Source organism: Lissotriton helveticus, chromosome 11, assembly GCF_964261635.1.
Source record: "Lissotriton helveticus chromosome 11, aLisHel1.1, whole genome shotgun sequence".
Lineage (NCBI taxonomy): Eukaryota > Metazoa > Chordata > Amphibia > Caudata > Salamandridae > Lissotriton > Lissotriton helveticus.
The window spans coordinates 1,167,596,727-1,167,619,763 of NC_136072.1; the positions used below are offsets into that span (position 1 = coordinate 1,167,596,727).

General features: G+C 41.6%; 1 long non-coding RNA gene across 2 annotated transcripts in view; it reads right to left on the bottom strand.

Annotated features, from left to right (window-relative positions):
- The window catches only part of LOC144791609 (uncharacterized), a 52,976-nt gene that overhangs the window by 13,723 nt on the left and 16,216 nt on the right, over positions 1-23,037 (bottom strand). Inside the window, exons 4-5 of one of the 2 annotated variants that reach the window (XR_013602436.1) lie at positions 21,100-21,272; positions 3,588-3,676 (exon numbers count right to left, since the gene is read on the bottom strand). This is a non-coding gene — a long non-coding RNA (uncharacterized LOC144791609). The remainder of the gene's footprint in view (positions 1-3,587; positions 3,677-21,099; positions 21,273-23,037) is intronic. The other variant, XR_013602437.1, reaches the window with a different exon arrangement.

Below are 23,037 nucleotides of genomic sequence, written 5' to 3' on the forward strand. Positions count from 1 at the left end.
TGTGTGGAGTCATAATGCTACCAAAACTAGTCCATAAAAGGGGGGGTAAAACTAGGGAGGCCACAAAGAAAAAGTATCATTACTAACGCGCTGTCTAAGTGGCTGTCAATTTGGATTCTTGTAAGTTTTTTTTTCAGAACTATATGTGGGTTTCTTAGTTGCCCTGGATCAAGAGTTTCCTGATGTAAGAAAGTGCAAACAGAATGCTCCGGAAAATTGAACAAGAAAATTGTACCAAAGTGAACCCCATCACATGGCTGTAGTTGTGACTCACCTGTGACTTGTGAACCACACCAGTTTTACCAGTTTGATAAAATGTTGAAAGTTGCTTGTTATTATTATTTTTTTGATAGCTTTAGAAGGTTAAAGTGGATGTGAGTTTATTTTAAATTGCAGACATAAGGACATGATGCTCTTTTGTGAGCTATCTAAGACCTTCCATTAAAACAGTAATGAGTAACCTTCCATCACAGATTGTACCTTACAGTTTATCCTAGGATTCAGAATCAAAAGGATTACATCATTCAAGAATGAATGGAAGTAGAATGTGAAACTCTGTAAGGGTTATATACTTGCTATGATTTAACTTCACCTCTCTGTGATCACTAAATTAGCAATGCATTTGTGTCACAGACACATGCTTGAAACCTACTGAAAAGACCTTTAAAATTCCCATCACTCAACTGTGGCTAAATTGGGAATAAGTGATTTAAAGAAGCGGCTCAGTCCAGGCAAAAATTGACACAGGACCAATTGGGGACTGGTGGATCACAAAGACCAGGGGAAGAGAAACAGTGGAATTGCCTTCTTCCCTGAAAGTTTGCAGGGTCTTCTAACCCACCACACACCTATTTGGGTCTGAGGGAGTCATGCTTTTGTCTCTCACTGACAGTGCACGTGGTAAGACCAGCAAAAGATAGAGCTAATTTTAGACAGTTTGAGACCAGCTCTTATCCCCGTACTCTAATGACCTCAAGGAACAGAGACAAAGGGCTGACCTCACCTGAATGAGGAAACCCTCTAGGAAATTAAGTCCCTAGGTGGGACAGGGAAAGCTCAGAAGTGCTCCCAATGTTCATTCTCTTTGCAATCCTTTTCTAAATTTTCTAATTTGGCATTTCTGATCATTAAAATGCTTTTTCATATGTACTAATTCCATTTTAGAAGTCGGAAAAGTGTTTCTGAAACATAAAATGGGATTCCAAATGCACAGGGATTCAGTATCTGGAGGGGCATGTTGTATTCATACGTTCTAAATACTAAATACGTGTCTTATATATCAATGTTTTGTGACTGAAATCCAGACACAAATATTTGAGACACCTTTTATTTTTGCATTGTAAAAAAAAAGTCTGCTGAAGAATATGCAGTGGTAGAGGTCACCACTCTAATACAAATAGCAATATTTTCTTTTTAAGTGAAGTCCTGTGTCCTTCCAAAGTTTGCTTTCTTAAAAGAGCAATCCCAGCCATTAAGGTCTCCTGACTCCAGCAGGCCACCACCCCTGTGATGATCTCCAATTGTTGTGAGTTGTAATTTGAAATCTTCCTCATTACAGTTAAACACATTGGTAGGATTCAGCATTAGTTCATTGGTCAGTTCCTAAAATTCTATACTGTTCACCAAAATACTGGTCACAAATTGGCCTTTTTTCAAAATGTATGTATTTCACACTAAGAGATATTGCTAAATGGCAGTTTTACAATGCACAGATTAAATGACATTTCATAGAAGTTTAAGAAAAGTTTGCATCATTATGGAAAACCACTTTATGTAAATTTCCCAGACAGCTATGCTCCATTTCTCATTTCCACAATAGTTGAAGGATGGGGAGGGCCTTTGATAGGTCTACAAACTGTTTGTCAGGCTGATGAACCATCGTTTTTTTGCTCACCATGCCATTCCAGTTTGAACCCAGCCATTTTCAAATCAGTCTTGACCCTGTGCCCCATGGGAACAGTCCAGCCCGAACTGCCACGCCAGGTCCTCCCTGGACTGGAAACAAACATCCTAGGACCGGTTTTGTGCTTTCAGCCTTCATCAGCCAAGATAGCTTGATTCCAGTGGCATGGAGAGCATGGGACTCACGTCTGAGCATACCCGTCCCACTCGGGGTGACAAATGCAAAAACAACAGTTGATGGACAGAATGCAGAACAATGTCATACATTCACCCCAGTACAGATATCGGGGCCTAAATCAATCTTTTTTTTGCTCACCATGCCATTCCAATTTGAACCCAGCCATATTCAAATCAGTCTTGACCCTGTGCCCATGGGAATAGTCCAGAACGAACTGCCAAGCCACTTCCTCCCTGGACTGGAAACAATCATCCTAGGACCAGTTTCGGGCTTTCAGCCCTCATCAGTCAGGATAGATTGATTCCAGTTGCATGGAGAGCACGGAACTCACGTCTGAGCATACCCGTCCCACTCGGGGTGACAAATGCAGAACAGTGTCATACATTCACCCCAGTACAGAGATCTGGGCCTAAATCCATCGTGTTTTTGCTCACCATGCCATTCCAGTTTGAACCCAGCCATATTCAAATCAGTCTTGCCCCTGAGCCCCATGGGAAATCTGGGACACCATCACAACCCTGATCACAGACGTTGCCTCCATCACAGAAACCTGGGTCAGCTTCTCCTCGAACTCCAACAACACCACACCACTCCAGAAGGCTACAAGATGATACACCGAGACTGCGCCAACAAACAAGGTAGAGGCATCACAATCATCTTCAAGGAAACCATCAGATGCATCATCGCCAATAACGACCCCATGCCTCTCATGGAACACCTCAACTTCCTACTGCAAGCAAAAGACCACATAAGAAGCAGCCTTGCCTACAGACCCCTGGGACTCTGAGCAACATTCTGCAATCTCACACACAAGGACAACTGGAAAGTTTCAAGGGAAGTCGCTCTTCAAACGCCTGAGGGATCCACAGATATTGGAGTAGACGCCTCTCTCACTTATCGCGATGGTAGGTTGACACCCTGGCACCACCTATGGGCCAGCTGCCACTGCAGTGCTGTGCTTTTACATACTCACTCTGAAACAGAAAGAAACTACGCCATTTAGAATAGGGTACTCTGCACTAAAGAAAGTTTTCATGCATTGGAGACATTACATGTAAGCAGTGCCACTGGAATTATGTGATTGTGCGGCCCTGCCATGTTCCCATAATTATACATTTGCACATAATTCATCATCTCCTGCACAATCAGAAGAATTTTGCAAAAAATAATGTTGTTTCTCACTCACACGGTTCAATAGTTTCTAAAAACACTGCAACACATATTGTCGCACAGTGGAAGACAATCTGCAAACTTTGACTGGTCACTGTTCCTGTATTTCGGAGTTAAGCTGGTGCTAAATAGGTGTAACTAATGCCAAGACAGTGTTAATAAGTTTAAAAATTACAGAAAAATTAAGTATTACGATCACCAAATGTGCTGCATATTGGCACATTATTTGGTTTTTCTTGCAGCATAATTTTTTCTATGTCACATAATTTGGTCCTCTCCAGCCGCATAATTCCAGTGGCCCTGCCTTTAAGGAGCCTAATAGATCATAAGAACTTACTGTCTCTCAACTCTGTCAAGTGTGCCAATGGCAGACATGCTTGATGGACTCTCTTATTCTTCTCAAATCACTCCTCCATCACCAATATTCTAGGAAAAAGGGACAGAAAAGCAGATACTCTGTCACCTCAGACATAAGTGGTTGAAACATGTAGCACACCACACAGAATTTTGGCAGCAGTACCCAATAGATCAGGCACTCTTAAATGTTTCAGCTACAGTGAAGAGGAAACAGGTAAATGGTGCCCAGCAGTATACACATAATCAACTACAGAAAACATCTTGTAAGGGATATTTGTTGAATTAATGAGAAGCATTGTATCTACAAGGTAAGAGGAGCCAGCAATGGCAATGAAGTAAGGTGACAGTACCCCTGTACCAGTGTATGCAGGACACTGGAAGATGCTTGGACTAGAGCTTGATATTTGTTGTCACTTCTTCCTGCAAAAAATCATCAAAAGGTGTACGTTATGTGCACAAGCCAAGATCTCAGGTACATAACACTCGCGTGTTACAACCTCTACCCACTATAGTGAGTTCTGGAACATCTCTTCAATGGACTTCTTTGTTGACTTGTACCAATACCTGTGTGACATTACTTGTGGATTATTTTAATAAGATGGAGCATTTTATTCAACTTAAAATATTTCCTACGGCCGTAGTCCAAATAATTTTCATTTACATGGTGTACCAAGATCTTAGTTACAGTTAGAAAGTGCCTCTTTTTCCATAAATACCCCATTATTGTGGACTGATGCTGTTGAGGTTTTGAATCTGGGTTCTAGGACAGTTCCCAGTACATGTGCTCTAACCCCTATAGTATGCAAAAGTGGCTAATTTCTATTTTGCATATTTAACTTTCATATAAGGCCATAGTGTATGGTGTCTGAAATATACCCTTGGCATGGAACGGACCAATGTCTCCTCAGGAATACAGAACTACTGTGCCATCCACTTGTGGGACGAGGCAAAGATGACTCTAAACATACCACTGCAGCCAGACTGATGCAGTTTAAAACCTGTAGCCCCTTGTAACAAAATTAACCCTTTTTGATAGGTGAAAACTAGGCCTGAATGTAGTTAAAATTAAACTGGTGTAGTTTGCATAATTTAGGGAAATTCAGATTAAGCTAGTCTCACAAAATTCCCACAATTACACCATTACACTACTTTGCATAATTATGTGTCAATCATGGTAATAAATGAACGCAAAAAGCAGTATTTGTGGTAAACGTTTAAAGCAAACACACCCAAATAAAAGAATATGAGTGACTGCTGTTCACAGTGCTTATGTTAAATGCGTCCTCGCACCCCAAATTATTGTGAGGAACCATATCACAATAAAATATAGCATGAAAAGACAGATTTTCTTTTTGCGTAATTATGCGTCATTTTATGTAAGTTTTGCCAACATTTCACGTAAATACATGAAAGCAAATTACACAAATTTTGCACATCCCTAGACAAAATCTTCCTTTTAAATTTTAATAAGTGACCCATGAAGCCGGCAATGCAGGTTGCATGATATTTAAAATTAGGATATGCAGAAATGTAAAGGTAACATGTCCTTACAGTGACTAGAACCCAAAAGCTATTTTCACTGTAGCAAGGTTGGCTGACCCAATGAGGAACACTGGGAAGCGCTATTAACTATTAATTTTGCTATCTGTGGGACTGGCTAAAAATATGATGAAACCACTCTTTTTTATATTTATTAAAAGCCTAAATCAATGGTCAAGTTGGATTTTTAATAAGTATTCAGGAAACTCAACTTTTTAGAAAGTTGCCTTTTCATTGCCTTATGCTTCTGGAGGCTCATTTGGTTCAGCTCTGCAGTAGTAGCCCTGATGAGATGGGAAAATTGCTCACAGAGAAGAGACAAGGCTTTAGTGTGGGGAAGTGTTTTCCTCTTCCCCTGGCAGGAGAACAGTTGGGCTATACCTAGGTACTGAATGTCCTTTAAGGGGTCTCTCCTGTCACATAACAATGTTACATGACACCTGAAAAGGCCCTGGTTTTTGTCTTCCCAGTCAGACAGGCACCAAACCCTGTGATGGAAAAGTATGCCCAGAACAGGTTTTAGATGACTACAGACGAGGGGACTGCTCATTACCATGGACACACCTCTGGGTGCCGACACAGGCTCTGCAAAATTGGAAAAGTGCTTCACTGTCTCAGATTTAGGAGTGAAGGGCACTGGAACTGTTTACAATAGGTCAAACAGGAACTAATGTAAAAGCGGGTAAGGTTATACCTCGAATATTTACCCTATTGGTTAGGGAGGATCCAGGAGTCACCCAAGTCACTAGCTGGTGCCAGGTATAATTTGACACTCCAAGGCTCCTTGCACCCGGTATTTGTGCCCTGATAGGAGCCCTGAATGCATGGCCCTACTACCCTCTGAACTCCCTCTGGACTTCAAGGGTCAGGTGGCTGACCTCCTGTGTAGCTACAAGGCCAGAACAAGCCGCAAGAGGCCTTTTTTCAGAAGTGCCCAGTAGACCAGTCCCAAATGGACCGTACTTAGACCCTGCCGGTGGCCTTGCTGGAGTGAGTCTTGATCCCCAAGTGTTGTTCCCAAGGTCCTGGGACCCTTGGATGTGTCTAAGTGGACTTCTCCTATCACTTCTGAAAACATGTGACTTTAAAAAAATGTGACACCTAGATTTCTGGCCTAGTTTAGAGTTTGTCATAGAGGTTACACAGTTGCAAAGGTAAGCCTCATTTGGAGCTGACAAGAAGTAAAGTATGCCAGCAATGGAGACTAATCTGTCTCAGCCTCTGACATACATCTCCAATTTCACATTGGAGTAAGGACAATCAGATGTTTGTCCATTTGACAGCCCAACTGAATTAGGGTGGGAGGTTAAATGGACAGTTTTTGCTGTCCATCATCGGCAGGTAAAATCTGGCAGTAAAGGGCAGCAAAAAAGTTTTATGACCACCACACCGCTGGAGAAATCTCCCATTGTGAGGGAGTCATTTTTTTTTTTTTTATTTACAAAAATAAAATCCAGCTTTGGAATTTTGTTTTCGAAAATAAAAAAACATATTGAATGTTTGCCAAATGGCTAGGACATTTTGACACAGCTGTCCATCAAACTTTTAGAGCATTGACAGGTACCTCTGTGACTGCGGTTTCTGGCAATGGAAGAGTTGTCCACTCGGCTATTGGACATCTCAAAATTTTGCAGACTGGTAGTTGCTCAGAGTAACAGAGTAATTTACTCCATCACCCGGAAAGAGTAAATCCTATCTGCCAAGCTCTAAACCAGGAACTTAGTAGCAGGTTAAAACCTGTGACCAGATAAACCTGGTTAGTCTAGCAGGCCTGCACTCCATCATAGTCGACCCTAAGGCATGCCTAGGTCCTGGTTTACCATGACCATTTACTATCATTGTGTTTTGCTCCCTGACTATGGAACCTCTCTGTGGAACATTTTAGGAAAAGGGAAAATGATATTCAAGTTAAAAACCAATATCAAAATAATTTTTAGATGAAATATTAGTATGACTTAATTGTATATATTAGCACTATTAACTTAGGGCCTCATTTATGGCATTTTGGCATATGACAGCGCTGCAAGGCACCTTGTAGCGCTGACATTTGCCAAAGTGAAAGGTCAGGAATGCACAGTATTTAAGCAATATGGTTCATTCCTGTTCTATCTGCATGCGCTGGTGCCATTTTTGCAGCCTAGCGCCAACGTAGGTGTATGGTGCAACAGTGCCACCGTGGCAAGCAGGATTGTTTTTGTGCAGGAAGGGGCATCTTCCTACACAAAAAGGCATTTTCCTCTTTCCTTTGCAGAATGCAGGACAAATGGAAAGAGGAAAAAACAAAGAAAAATGAACATATTTCTCCTCTTTATGCCTCACCTCTTGAGGTGCATGGATCTGACGCTTCCCCAGGTTTAGAACACTTTGTAAATCTGGGGCAGCGTCAACTTCCAATGGTGTTGCGTGGGAAAACCTACCTCAACACCATTGCACATATCCCAGGCTCAGATATACGCTGCGTCGCCTTACTCATGATTTATGAGGCCACTCAAAGCCACTCAGGGTGGCTTTGTGTGGCTTCTAAATCTTCATGAGAGTGCTGCATCATGCATGTACCACTTTACGTGGCGTAAAAGTGGCACAGGTCTTTCATGAATAGGGACCTCTGTTTTGAATTACATCTTTAAATTTAAATATATTGAATGAAATAAAAATTATTTTTCTGTAGTTTGAATAACAAAATGTGTTACTTAAATAAAAAACAATCTTTATTATACAATAATCATATTAAAAGTGATATATAGAATTAATTAAAATGTTGCTCAAGTTCCAATTCCTTAGAATAAACAGAAGACAAGAGGCATTTGTCAAAACAGGACCAGTTTGTTTAATTAAACAGTGTGACCAGGAGGAAAGTTAAAGGCATGAGGTCTGAGGACTGTCTCCATTCTACATCGGGTTCATGTTCATTTTATACACTTACAAGCCCTAAAATTTTCTGGCATACCATACAACGTGAGGAATGTTGGTTGCTGCCTTAGAGTCATAAATTAATGGTCAAATAGTTATTCAGGTGGGTCTCAACCTCTTCTGGACACTGTGTAACCAGTGATGGATGTGTCCATATGTCCGGCCTTTGAGAGCGAGTGATTACTAAGTGTGCTAGGCCCTGATTGGCTGTGTCTTCCTAACTCAATGTGGCATCTGCTAGCTATGAACCCTCCCAACTGTGGCCCGTTATTGAGTAATCAAGGGGCTAGGTTGCACAGCATTGCCTGACCACATACTTGCGTGCTGAGGTACATGTGAAGTTTGGGATAGGTGATTGGATTAATAAGGAATTTTTTTTATTTCTATTAATGTACGCATTGACATCCATTTTCACATTCCTCCCTTTAGTTGATTCTTCAACTAAACTATCTAACTCATGCATTTATATCATTACTTTGTTAGACCCCTGCTGTTCCCTTTGTTTGTTTTTGACTGCAAAAGCTTGCCTGGGTACTTTCATTCTACCCAAAGTGAGGACTGCGGGGCATATTATCAAGGGCCTTATCACCGCTTTAGCAAGACTTTTTCCTGCTTAACCGGCGATAATTTCCTCGCCCTATTGGCAAGCTGTCGCTAACAGCAGCTTTGAGGCGATAGCGAGCGGTTTGGTGCCCGCTTTGCATGTCAGCGATATTTATCGCTAATGACATGCAAAGTGGGCGTACCCAACCAGTTAGCGACTGAAAGCAGTCGCTAACATCGCTATCGCCTATTATCAACGCAGGCACAGCAATTAAAAAAAATTGAGCTAAGCGCGAATATCGCCAAAAACTAACGCCTGCTCAGACCACTTCTTAACCTGTACATCCAATGGGAGTTGGATATTCAGGTAAAGACCCTATTGGCGTTAATGCCTGAATATCGCATTGAGCCGCTATCGTTGGATATTTTATCGCATTTGAGATAAATGTTGCTAATAGCACGTTATCTCTGCGATAAAATCCGGCGATGCGTGGCGATAAAAAAAATATCGCTTAGCTCATTTAGCAATAATATCACTAGTTGTTGATAATATGCCCCTGCATTTTTCCAGCAGGTGATCCCCGATTGTACAAACCTGCAAACCAACAGAAACACAATAACAACTGACGACAGTGATTTACACTCCAAAACCTCTCCTGCACAAGGGCACCTCCTTCTTCCTGCATGCTTCTGTATAGATTATACAGTGCTTGGATGGCAAGTGTTAATATTCCATTGTCCATGTCAGTCCCGGGGATGAAAGTAAAGCAAGCTGCGCTGATCTTGTCGCAGACCCCTCCCTCGATTTGAAGTCATTAAGTCCAGCACATATCGATGCTGCATTACCGTGAGGTGGATGGCTTGCATTTCTTCCTTGATCTAATTTAGGCCAAGCTCAGTGCTGTTCATCATTATGAGCATTTCCCACCTGGTTCTGCAACCAGAGGGCATTAGCTTTTTTCTTTAGGGTGTTGAAGGGTATCTACTCCCTGTCCACAACTGTGCCTCTGTGAACATTTTGAATTCTTCTGGTACAAGTCTGTTAGCTCCTCTCCATGAACTACCTTGGTCTGAGTGTGCAGCATCACCAGTGAGCCAAACCTCTCCATACTGTAACCAACTGAGTATACGCATGCGTTTCAGACACTGCCACTAAAAATTCATTAGTGTGGAGGTGCTCCATTGCATATCTGGAATGTGCAAGATCACGCAGCAGTAAGCCTTTGGCCCATCAGTAGCATTCCCTCTCCTCATAAGGCATACAGTATAAGTTGCCATACAATCAGGGGTTCACCTTTGCTATCTAACCATGTGTATTCACCCACCTCAGTGTCCCAGATTTCCAGACATAGGTGAGCTATACTTTCATTCAACCCTCCCCCGTATGACCCATTCCCCTTTCCATCCCCTAGCTGGACGGCCCTATACAGGTATTCCATATCAGGAGACCACTTGTTGTTAAAAATGACCACCCCGGACACATTACGAGCTACCCTTGGTCCAAATGTTAATACTGGAGTGGATGTATTTGTGCACTGGGTTGGGGATTTAGCTTCCTCCAAAAATCTCTTCTGTGGTAAGTCTCAGGGCCAGACAGTATCCTCCCCTGTGGTACCTTTTCTATGCATCCTGTCCAGCTCAGCTTGGATATCATTGGGTTCAGTGACTATGTATAACGTTGTTGGATTGATGTCGTATTGTGTCAGGTTTACAAATACCCTGCAAGGTTCTATCTTGTTGGGCTGGATCCTGGCCCTTATCATGCAGAAGTAAAGGTGAATAAAGCCCTTGGCTTTTTCGGGGGCTACCTCTTGGGACAGATAAAGCCTATCTGTGCCTACCGTCTGTGGGATCAGTGAACAGACATAGAATGACCTGGCTAGTGCTTAGAAGCCGACTGAGGTCATGTGTTGTTACCAAATATTACGTAAAAGGGTGCTGTGTAATGCGTGATGGATGCTAGTGTTTGGTTCAGTGCAATCGAAAGTGATATACAAGAGGTCGCTTTATTTCCCCATTAGTGACTCTCTTTTGACTCAGCAGTTCCTAAATGGTAAGTAAGTGTGGGATTACCCATGGTAGACACAGGGTACATATGCACAGAAATATAGAATAGTTTTTCATGATATTGTAGTGTAGTTTGAGGTGTGATTCCCTTCGGAGCCACCTATGCTCTTCTGGTGGCTGTGTTTCTTCTCACCAATAGGAAAAAGCTTGTAGTATTTAGTTCAGGAGTGTCATCACCATGAAAGGGCTCGATTACACAAAGGAACAGTGCACTCACGTGGTTGTTCAGCAGGCTCTGTATTTTTCCTCCTTCCATTGGTGTTAGTTTGAAAAATGTTCTTTTTCTCTTAGTTGCTTAGTGGGAGTTGATGACATGTCGCATTAGTGCGCATTTGTTGTCTTCTCTGGTAGCTGGTTTTGAAAGAGCTTTGTTGGTTACTAACTCAGATACATTACACATGCTCCATAATTAATGGTTTTTAGACTCCCTGTATATTTACTCTGGAGTTGTGAACTCCATACTCCACTAGTCGTGACTTAGTGATGCACTGGAAGGTGACCCCTGTGGGGTGTGTTTTAGTAATTTTGGGGGCACTGGTGATTATTAGTTCTCTGGATGGATTACAACTTTTTATAACCTGTTGAGACTCCCTTCCAATCCTAAATGAATGATTAAATTAGTGGTAAATATGTTTCAGGGGTGGTCTCATGAGCATAAAGCGGGGTGGAATTGTGGCTTTTAGTCGAATCCTATTGCTTTGCTAGTTGTTTTTTTTCAAAGGAACTTTGTTTGGCTGCTGTGCTGCCCCTTCCAGTAGTTATTTTCTTGTATGGAGGCTACATCTTTTGATACTACCATCTGTTGTGTTTGTTATGCCCTGCTTGGCTTAGTAACACTATCAGAGAATGTAATATGTGGGCACATGGTGTGTAACATGGCCTGACCCTCCCTCATGGCCTTAATGTACCTGACTTTGGCTAATTGACTCTGCCTTCTGGTCTAGAATCTTCTAGCTTTGGGCATTTTCTCTTCAATGTTGGTGTTTCCCTGAGTCTTGCGTAACCTATTGTTTCACTTGTCATGCGGGAAAGAGGGTTGGGAGCTCCTCAGTGGCTGCCTTTTCCCCCATTCATGCCTTGTGGTGTCTGAGGTTGGGGATAATTGCTTTCCCTGAATGGTGGATACAAGGATGGAACACCATTAGTCACCATGCTTGGTATGGTGCTTGGTATGGTGTTGGTATTCCACGGCTGTCTTGTCTCTTGTCCCCATCATTTCCTCAGTTTGTTCAGGAACTCACTTATTCTTTCCTCTGGCTTAATGGTGTCTGCCATTCGCGCCCCAACATCTGGCGGTCAGGGAATATTTCCCTCAGGGTGATCCATCGCCTGTGCTGATACTAGTTAAATGTAGCCCGTCATGCTAGTTCTCGGTTAACCTTATTGCTGGAATGCGGGCTTGGACAAACACTGTGTTTGTCTGTTCTCCAATTAGGCTGCTTAACAGACTCATATTATTGCCTATTGCTAGACTGATACCTGTAGTATTCTTCATGAAGCATGTAATCCAGTTCCATGCCCCATCTAGCAATGATGGTAACTTTGTTCTGAGTCCCTCTTTGTCCATTTGGGGCCATAGCACGTATATAATCCCCACTGCACCCTTATGCAGTAGCGGGTACATTCCCAACCCAGATAGCCCTACAAGTTTTTCCTCAACATAGCGCTCCCATTGGGTGAGACATTGATGCATGTAGGGGTAGTTCCAGTTGGGATTTCCTCCTTCATGTCTGATGCAGTCCTTCGGTACTGTCATGTCCTCAGGCTCATAGGATCCCTCCCTAGGCCAATACTGATCATATTGGTCCCTCTCTTTCATTCAATCTGCTATCAGATCATAAAATGGGTCTTTTCTTACTATTTCCCTAAGGGTAGGTCTGTCTTTGCCTTTCCCCCATGTGGAGCAGCGCATGTCCTTGTCCCTTCTCTCATTGTGTGCTCATAAAGGTGCCGTCATATTTTTACTGCGTCGTGAGTGGATGAGCACCAGACTACCTTGAGCCTTAATTTTGTAGTCAGCACTTCTTGTTTGATGAGCAGTTGGGGTGACTCTGAGCTTTTCTAGTAGCCTTTTGGCTACCTTCATTTTATCCCGGTGCTGTTCTCTGTACCTATCTCTGTTCCCGGCATGTGTGGAGTGCAATGTCATGTGCTCTTGGTCTAATTACCGGTTGTGTGCCCTTTCTCTCCAGAGTAGGAGCTCACACCTCTTTTCCTCATGCTGTCTGTCTTGTCTCTTTTGTTCTGAATTAAGCACTGCTTTGTTGACCTGGCTTCGCTTTCAAGTTCACCCTCCATTTCCTCCTCACCTACCTGGGCAAGTCCTGCCACCGCACCCTTTCCATCGGTGCCAAGGGAACTACAGCTCCCTTCCCCACCGAGCTTGCTAAATCACTTCCTAGAAGTGCCACAAATGTCCCTGACACTTGGTTATGCTTGCTTGACCCAGTGGGAATGCATATCCTACGCGCTCTTGAGGTGTCACACAACAATTGTGGTGGGTGGGGCGTTGAGCTTCTGGGGACCTTCCCTAGGAACTTGGGATGTGCTGGAGGCATATGGGCTCACTTGATTATTCTCCTCTCAGGCTTAGATCTGACTGACCTTTTTTTGGTGAGGGGCTTGTCAGCTTCTATCACTGTTGGGTTGGAGTAACCTAATGCAGGGAGAGCGGGTGTGAGCCTGCCAATCTCTGCATATGATGGGGGAGGTGCTGATGGTTCATTTGCTAACTTCATTGTAGGGCTACCACTCTTGACCTCTTCAAAGATGGCACATCGTTCTATTAATGTCTCTCTTTTGAGCTGTGTATTTGGATTGTATATGTATTTTAATGTGCTCAATTATGTTTGTGTTAAATGTTCTCCTTTTAGTCCAGGGAAATGTGTCTGCCTTCATGTGTAAATGCCACTCTTGGCAAAACTAATTACGTTTTTTAATCTGTTTGAGAAACCTAGCCTCCATATTTTTTAGCTGGCAAGTTTTAGTAATTGGGCTAATACAATTCCAAATGTTTGTGAGTTTTGCTCATTCTAATCATGAGGGCAAATGTACATAGTGCACTCCCAGAAATTAACGTTCTGGGATCTCAGCGTTATTCATAAATGCATAAGAAAGATTAACTTGAGAATTTCAACAAAAAAGCACAAAATTACAATGCATATAAAATACTGCAACATAGAGTGAAAATGCAATATAGGAACTGTATCTGCACAATATCAACTTTGGCACATAATGCAGTTTGCAATTAACAACAGCACCACAACATCACATACACACTACACCAACTACACCAATATTTTTTTTTTCAGTCCAGTAGATAATTTTATTGACAAAAAATAAGGTAACATTATGTAAAAGTTAAGTACAATATCAATAAGAAATAATATACAGTACAGTAAATTGAAATGCAAAATGGCAAGTATATAAACCAGCACAAGAAAACAGAATAATGTGTCATGAAGACCGGTATCATGTAATAATAAATTAAAGATACATAAAATGATGAATGAAGTATAAAAAATAGAATCAGAAAAGTATCAACATGAAGGAAGTCATGGGGGTTTAGGTACTTCTTGCTGAAGGGGAGTTTGGAGAGAGAGCGTCGAGCGCTGGTATCAATGAACAACGAAAAGGGGTTCCCAAAGGGCTTTCCGTTTTGGTGCTAAGTGTAGTGGGTAAACAAAAGTCGTGTCAAGACAATGATTATAGCAAACGGCGTACCACCACGCCTGATGTGACAACTTGGTAACATCTTTCCAATTAGTAGTTATTTGTTGGAAAGCTACTGCTAATAGCAGGTCTAGTATTTTAATGTTAAAGTTACAATCTATCCAAATAGGAGAGATGCTGCCTAAGAAAATATGGGTATTAGAAAAAGGATGGTTGGAAGAAAAAATTTAATTGATTTGAGACCACACTTTAATCCAAAATTGACGAGTGAGACTGCATTCAAAAAGTAAGTGAAATGAGTCTGCATGGGGTGGGGAGCAGGTCCAGCATTTTATCTGAGGTGTCAGGGTGTCTTGTGTGAAGAGCAAGTGGTGACAATAGAAGTCGATTATATACATAAAAGAGTGTCTGAGTGTGTTTGCAGCCCTGGAGGACTTACGTAGCTTGAGCCAAATTTTATCCCAGAATTCCACAGGCCAAGAAGCTACCAAGTCTTCTTCCCAGGCAAGTTCAGTCTTGGTTTTGGTCTTGGAACAGATGAGCTGTTTAGGAACCTATAAATCTTAGAAGCACTAACGTCGTGAAGTAATAAGGACCGTAATGCAGTTATATGCGTAGGTTCAGGGGAAGAGGCCGAGGAGGGAGTAATATGATTTGTGTGAGCTAGTTGAAGTGTCTGTTTTAGCTTCAGATATTTGGAGCAAAAACTGGGTGGAAGGTGAAGAGAAGCTGCAATCTGAGAAAAAAAATTATTTGATCTTGAGTATGGTTATATAGTTGGTGCACCCAAACAAGGCTATGTTGTCTCCAAGATTTCCAAAAGATTGGTTTATTGTTTATTAGAATAGAATTATTGTGCCATATAGGATGATCGAAGAAAGAGAGCAAAGGGGGAGATGGGAGAATCTTAGATGTATACTTAAGGATAGGGGTAGACAAGGATTGTGGCTTGCGAGAAAAGGAAAGGTATTCTTCAAAGGAAAATGGAGAAATAAATGATTGTTCCAGTTTAATCCAGAGGGGATGATCAATTAAAGATTCAGAAATCCATTTTGACGCTTGGTTTAATAAGAACGATCTATGATATAAGATGAAGTCAGGAAAATTAACCCCACCCTCTGTTTTTGGCCGAACTAATGTTGAATTGGACATTCGTGATTTTTTATGACCCCATAAAAAAGCAGATAAGACAGAACTAATTTTCTTAAAATACTTTAAAGGGATAGAAAACGGAATATTGGAAATTTTATATAGGACGATAGGTGAAAGCATCATTTTAATGGTGTCCAATCTGCCCCACCAGGATAAGTATAGAGGGTGCCATTTCGTAGTGAGAGTAGTTAGTTTTTGTATGCATTCTTCCATACAGCGGGCAACTGTGCCAGAAACTGAAGGTGTAAAATGGAGGCCTAGATATTTGATAGATTTGGAATTCCAAGTAAAACCTGAATTAACAAAGTCTGTTTTATAGGTGTATTTAGTGAGAGGCAAAATTTCACATTTGGCTTTATTCAATTTATAACCCGAAACATATGCAAAAGAGTTAACCTCTTCTAAAAAGGCAGGGAGAGACGATTGGGGTTGAGATAAGAATAATAAAACACCCTCGGCATATGCTGCCATTTTAACTTCAGTTTGCTGAAAAGTAAAGCCATGGAAGTTAACATTCTGGCGTAGTCGTATCAGGAATGGTTCTAGGGCGAGGTAAAAGAGAAAAGGAGAAAGTGGACACCCTTGTCTTACTCCTCTTCCAGGAGAGAAATATGAAGAAGTGCCTCTATTCGCTGCTCTGGGTGGGAATACAAAATAGAAATCAAAGCAGAGCTTTTTGGGCCAAAGCCAAACCAGTCAAATGTACGGAAGAGATCGGGCCATTCAACTCTATCGAACGCTTTCTCTGCGTCAAGAGCAATGGCTGCCAAGGGATGAGAGGAATGTAAAGTCTTGGAGAGGATATCAAAAAACAAACGAGTATTATCCGTAGGCAATCTACCTTTAACGAAACCAGATTGTTCCTTACCCAATAATTCAGGTAAGAAGGATTCCAAGCGTAAGGCTAATGCTTTAGAGAAGATTTTATAATCAATATTAACCAGGGAAATGGGTCGGTAATTTTTGCAAAATTGCGGATCTTTACCTTCCTTAGTAATGAGGCAAATAAGAGCATCTGAGAAAGAGCCAGAGGAGGCGCCAGATTGTAGGTAAGTGGATAAAAGCATATGCAATTTAGGAATTAGCAAGTGTGAGAAATGAGTGAAGAATTCTACTGTAAAGCCGTCCGGCCCGGGAGCTTTGTCCTTTTTAAGAGTTTTCAGTGCAAGGAGAAGTTCTTTCTGCGTAAGATCAGTTTCCAAGGATGAAAGATCAGGACGGTCTTCAGGGGAACATTGGATCTCGGAGAGGAATTGAGATATGCAGGAATCAGAAGAAAGAGTTTCGGAAGAATAAAGTGACTTGTAGAAGTGGAGAAATTCATTTAGAATTTCATCGTCATTGCGTTTCAATGAGCGATCTTGGCCGTAAATAGAGTCTATATTAATTTTATTCTGTTTGACTTTTAAATAGTTAGCCAATAATTTCCCAGCTTTGTTTTGGCCGCCATAGAATTTAGTTTTAGATTTTAACAGGAAGTTGGAAGCATTGTTAGTGGTGTCTTTGTTGAATTGGAATTTAGTTTGAATAAGTTCAGATAAAATATCGGTCTACTTAGAAGAATATTAAGACTGTTCCAGCTGATTTTGGATAACAGATCATTTGAAATTTGTTGCGCCTTTTTCCGCTTGCGTGCCACATATCTAAGGATGAAATCCCTAGCTGATGCTTTAAATGCATCCCAGACAACAGGAAAAGAAACAGCGTCTGTTTGATTGAAAAGAAAATATTCCTGAAAAAAAGAAGCAAAAGATGTCGTAAAAGACGAGTCCAAAAGTAGAGAATTATTAAAACGCCATTTATGAGTGAGGGTGGGTTTCTGCAGTATATCCAGATGTATGGTGACAGGAGCATGATCAGAGATCAGGATGGAGCCAATATTTGCAGCTGTAAGTGATTGGGAAAGGTGATGAGAAATGAAAAAATAATCTAACCGTGATTGGGTGAATAAAAGGAATATTCTCTCAGAGTAGGATTACATAGCCGCCATGCATCAATAAATTTATATTGATAAATAAGTTGTGTAAAGGATTCATGAGATTTATGAGGTAAGAAAGGTCTGGAAGAATGTCTATCTAAAAAATGGTCAAAAACCTCATTACAGTCACCTGCTAATATGAAGTTGTCCTCGTAATGCTGCGTAATGTGTGAGGCTAAAGAAGTCCAGAAGGAGGCGTCACCAGTCGTGGGAGCATACAGATTTAAAAGGGATGTTATCCACCGTAAATTTAGCAAGAACCCATCTTCTAATGAGGTCTATAGCATGTGTTATTATCTTGACTGAAAGGGATTTCCGAAACAACATAAGGACACCATTTCGCTTGCCATCACCCGGGGAAAAGAGAACCTCTCCAACCCAGCCTCTCTTTAGTTTGACTGATTCTTCATCAGACAAGTGTGTCTCCTGTAAACATGCAATATCTGCATCAAGTTTTACGAGATGTGTTAAAACTCTCTGTCTCTTAATAGGTGAGTGTAAACCACTGACATTCCAAGATACAACTTTTAAGGGCATACAAGAAAATTATAAACATATCTAAAAAGCCAATGAAAGCAATAACGTAAGATATAAAAACTGTAAATGCATAATAAAAGCCATTTGAAGCAACATCGTAAAAAACTAAAGCTGTATTTAGCTACATTTGAACTGTATGTAATGAGACGTAACAAAGAAAAATCGAAGAAGAGAAAAGATAGAAGAAAAAGAAAGTAAAAATGTACCCAGTGAGAGTTGTGAAGAAGGAGTAGAACAGAGAAGAATATGAAGTCAAAGAGATGTTCAACGAAGTTACATGATAGAAGAAAGAGGCAAAGAAAGAGAGAGGTGACAGAATATAATAGAATAATGAGAAGAATAAACAACGTACATAACGTCCAAAACATACAAGGGGTGGGAGGGTGGAGGCCACATAGAACAATGACGGGTCCAAAAACTCAGGAGGGAAAGCGTGAAGGGAAAGCGACTCCAGCGGACGCCAAGAATATAAGGAAGGAAAATAGCACGTGGGAGGAAATCTATATGAAGGGAGACAAAAACAATATATAATAATATTAATGAACAAATAAATAGATTAAATATACATCATAAGACGATTCCTATAAGTAACAATCAAAATCAACAATCATGAGCTCAACAAGATCAAGAACCCTCAGCAGAGAAAAATTATTTAGAATGCGATGGCAGTAGAGTGGGAGTAAAAAAAACTCTTCAGCTTCAACGGGTCATCATAATCATCATAAGTTATGGTTTTGTTGTTGAGAATCACTTTAAACAGGCATGGATGAAATAGACCGAAACGTGCTCCCAAAGAATGAAGCTTTGGTCGGAGGGATAAAAACGGTCAGCAGTGGATTTAGCATAATCCTGTGAGAAGGAGAGAGAGTTCCCTGGCCAGGTAATTCGATTCATGGCTCTGGGTGCTGACAAAACCATAAGTAGATCAGTGTATTCAAGGAAGAAGAGGATAACACCCCTCGGCTTTCTGTTTGCAGAGGCAGACAACGCATTGTATATTGAGATTGGTGCTTCCAGGTAGCTGAAGACTATTTGGCAAGAAAGACTTGAAAAAGGCAAGGGGGTCGGAGCCTTCTGATCCTTCCGGAAGACCATAAATGCAGAGGTTATTTCTCCTGTTTCTGTTTTCCAAATTTTCAAGCTGCTTGTGTAGGGCTGAAACTTGTGCGCACAGCGGGTCAACCTTGGATACAGAAGAATTTAGAGAAGTGACATTTTGTTCCAACTGAGTAACACGGTCGTCAACATTTGACCACTTCTCAGAAAGCATTTGAAGTGTGGTTTTAGTCTCTTTAATAAAAGGGTGCAAGGCTCTGCTTTCATCTAATAGAATATCCATTGTTACCAAAGTAGGCAGCTTGGGAGGGGAGGGAGGACCTTTTTTCAACCTTTTGATGGCGCCTTTATTAGCAGAGGACACTGATGAAGCCAAATATGCCGAAGAGCTTTTAGGCGATACATCAGGTGAGTCCTCCATTGTGAGGCACTGGTATCGAGAGCTCATGCGAATTAAGAATTTGCGTGAAGAGGAGGATGGTTTAGGTAAGTCTTTGGATTGCCTGTCCATAAACGGTGTAAGCGGTTCAAAAGGATATATGTGAGGAGCAATGAAATCACAAATCACAACAACTCAAACACGAGTGCAACTAAGCAATTAAGCAATGACTGAAATAATATATCTATTACAGAGGACGAAATAAACATATAATAAATATAACAGTAGTGATCATAGGTCAAAAAGCATAATATAAATGCCGCTAGTACAGAGTAAGAGAAAACGGCAGAAGTGGGTATCAAATGTAGAGTTCTGATATAAAACCCACTATGACAAAGAGTAATAATGCTTGTTGAACATTTCCATATGGAGAAAGGCAGCGCTAGATATGGATAAATACCAACTCAATGGCGTCGTCAGCAAAATGTGGAAAGCCGCGCTGAGACGAGAGTTCTTGTAATGTGAAGCCAGGAAATGACGGCAGCTGCCCAAGGGTGGAATCACAACGCATGAAGTAGCACTTATAGCAGGCAAAATGAGGAGTGAGAGTTAAGGCAGGGCGTAGAGGTGAGAGGAATGCGGCATTGTTAAGGCGTGAACTGCAGCGGTCATGAGATAATAGGAAAATCGCTAGGAGCGGAGCTCCGTCAGCGGGACTCCCGTAATGGTGGCCGCCACCTCACAGCTGTACGCGCCACTCACGTCAGGTAAAAATGCCTGCAGCAGTCACGGAGGTTCCTGAAAAGACACGTCCGTCAGTACCTCAAGGCTTCCCACAGCCCCTCCCGCAGTCCGTCATCATTCCGAAGTGTGAGGAGTCACACCGGCCCCGTCGCCGTCCCCGCTTCCACGGAGAGTCAAGGGAATGCCGCCATCTCCTGCGGGCGCAAGCCACGCCCCCCTACACCAATAGTTAACAGAGAGAAAATAATTACTTTGTAGAAATGTTTCTTCGCCCTCTCCTAGTGCACCCTATTCAGTAAGTAGAGATGGTCTGCGTGATGCACATACTAAGTGAGCCAGATAGTCTGCCACTATCTGTTCCCAGACAAAGGCTGTAGTCATAGACACCGAAAAGAAATAACTCAGGAACTGCAGGCCCCTTTTGGCCACACACAAATTACACCCAGTTTTTTAGGCCAAAATTCCCTAAAGTCCGAATCACACCCTGTGTCCTACCCAGATGTCAGGTGAACACTTTGTGTCAGACCCAGTGGTCCAAGCGACCACACCTCTCACTCCTTTCAGATGCTAATGGTGTTAAGAAACCAGTTTAGCACTGAGAACTTCTTTAAGTTAAAAATCTATGAGACTGAGGTGCCAACTCCACCCATACAGGATAGCTGTATCACAAAAATAGCACCCTGGGAGCCAGAAAGGGATTTACAAAAACTATTCACCTTTTCTAACATGCTGACTATAAAAAAAAAGTGACTTCTATTTATTCACCTCCGAGGACGCATTACAACTGAAGCAGTTGGAACAGATAAAATAGGTAATTTGCCAGACCCTGTCAGTGGCAGGGAACTCAGGTTATCTTTTTATCATACACCAAATGCTTTAGAAGACAATCTTTCAGGTTTGGATGTGGTGTCATACCCTCTGTGATGCCTGCTTCAGGATCGACATTTGGATTTAGCAGAACTTCCAATCAATTGTGGAGTCTGTCCACCTTTGTCATTGCACAGGGTCACCTTCATCCAGCTGCAGTCTGATTCCTTGGTCCCAATGCTCTTGGCTGACTCACCTAAACGTTGCTTGGGTTTGAAATCCTTATAAAAAACAGAAGACAAGAAATGTTTGGCCAAACAGGAAGAACTTGTGTATTTAAACAGTGCAGCCGGGAGAACAGTTACAGGCACAAGGTCTGAGGACTTTCTTCATTTTATATTGGGTTCACGTTCATTTTATAGACAACGTACAACAAGCCATAAATGTTTCTGGCATACCATATGTGGTGATGAACATTGGTTCCTGCCTATGGGGTCTATTAGGATGGCAGGCGGAACGCCAAAACACCCCGCCGGGCGGCCTTTTATCCCCCGCCATGCCGCGATGAATGGAAAGACCGTCCACCGCTTTTCTGCCAGTAGGGGGCCCATTGCGGGTGGGGGGCTGCACTTGTGGGTACCCATGGTACCCCCCCAACATTGACATGCACAAGGTGGCAGGCACCGCGCGGTGTCTATCACGTTGTGCACATAATGCATTGTGGCGGGTGCTGCTTACGGCCCGCCACAATGTTCTATATGTGAGATGCCACCACCACCGTGGCGGTGGCATCCTAATTGGTGGAGTGGGACCACTGCACCACCGGTAGCCAGTCCCAGCACCGCTAGGGTGGTGGACGGACTAGAGTCCGCCCACCATCCTAATAGACCCCTAAGAGTCATAATGTAATGGTCAAATAGTTACTCCAAGTGGGTCTCGACCTTTCTTGAACAATGTGTGGCCAGTGGTGGGTGCATCCAGATGTTCTGCATGGGGAGCATGTGATCACTATTTGCAAGGTCCTCATTACTTATGTGATCCTAACTCAATGTGTCATCTATGTCTACTGGGTGATTCTATTAATGGGGATGATTGTTCAGTATCAAAGAACATATCGAAAGCCTTATTAACAAAAATGAATGCTACTTTAACCAAACATGTTTTATTTTTAGATTTTTTACATTAATTTATATTTATAATTATAACTATCTTAAATAATTTAACTCAACATTATTTCCTAAGGGGTTTTATTTTAAGTCTTAACTTCATTATTTTTTATTGGGGAGGAATGATTTGCAGTACCAGTGGTTGGCACTGTGTTGTGCTGAACTCATTGCTGGTCCTTTTTTTACAGTAGACACAAGCATACATCTGGTTCCACCCCCGTTTTGAGGGGGCGGATGCATGCATGTTTACACTCTGGTGTACTTGTACATTCAGATTTTGTGAATAGCCCAAAGTAGTAAAGTTACATAAGTATAAGAGTAAATTTACACATGAAAATTACTCACTAGTGTCTGTTACTTTTGTGAATAGGCCGCCAGTTTCTAAACATTAAACAAGGAATTATATTATACAGAGGTTTTATGAGATAAAGTCATATTTGCATTCAATGACTCTCTGCAAGAACCCCTACAGACAAGGGATGACCACCCGGACTTCACACTTTCCTTAAATATCACACAGTAGTGTTGCTATTTTATATTACTTAAGATATATTTCTCATTAATAACATATCAGCCCCATTATTAATGTTATTTGAAGACAAATTCAATAAACACACATTTAACTTTCTAATTAATAACCAGTATTTGCTTTGTAAAAGTTATTCAGTTTCATTCTGTTCATTTTCATTATCTTTTCTCGTTTTTCTTATTGCGTTATAATGCAAATCCAGCCTCATTATTAGTTTTGAATACATATAATTAAAGTTCAATTCGTATTCTGCAATATTTCTTAATAATTGCGCATCAGTCTCATAATTGCTTTTCAATAATGAAAATAAATCAAAACACCGAAGTTCACTTGCCCTTTTAAGCAGTAAAG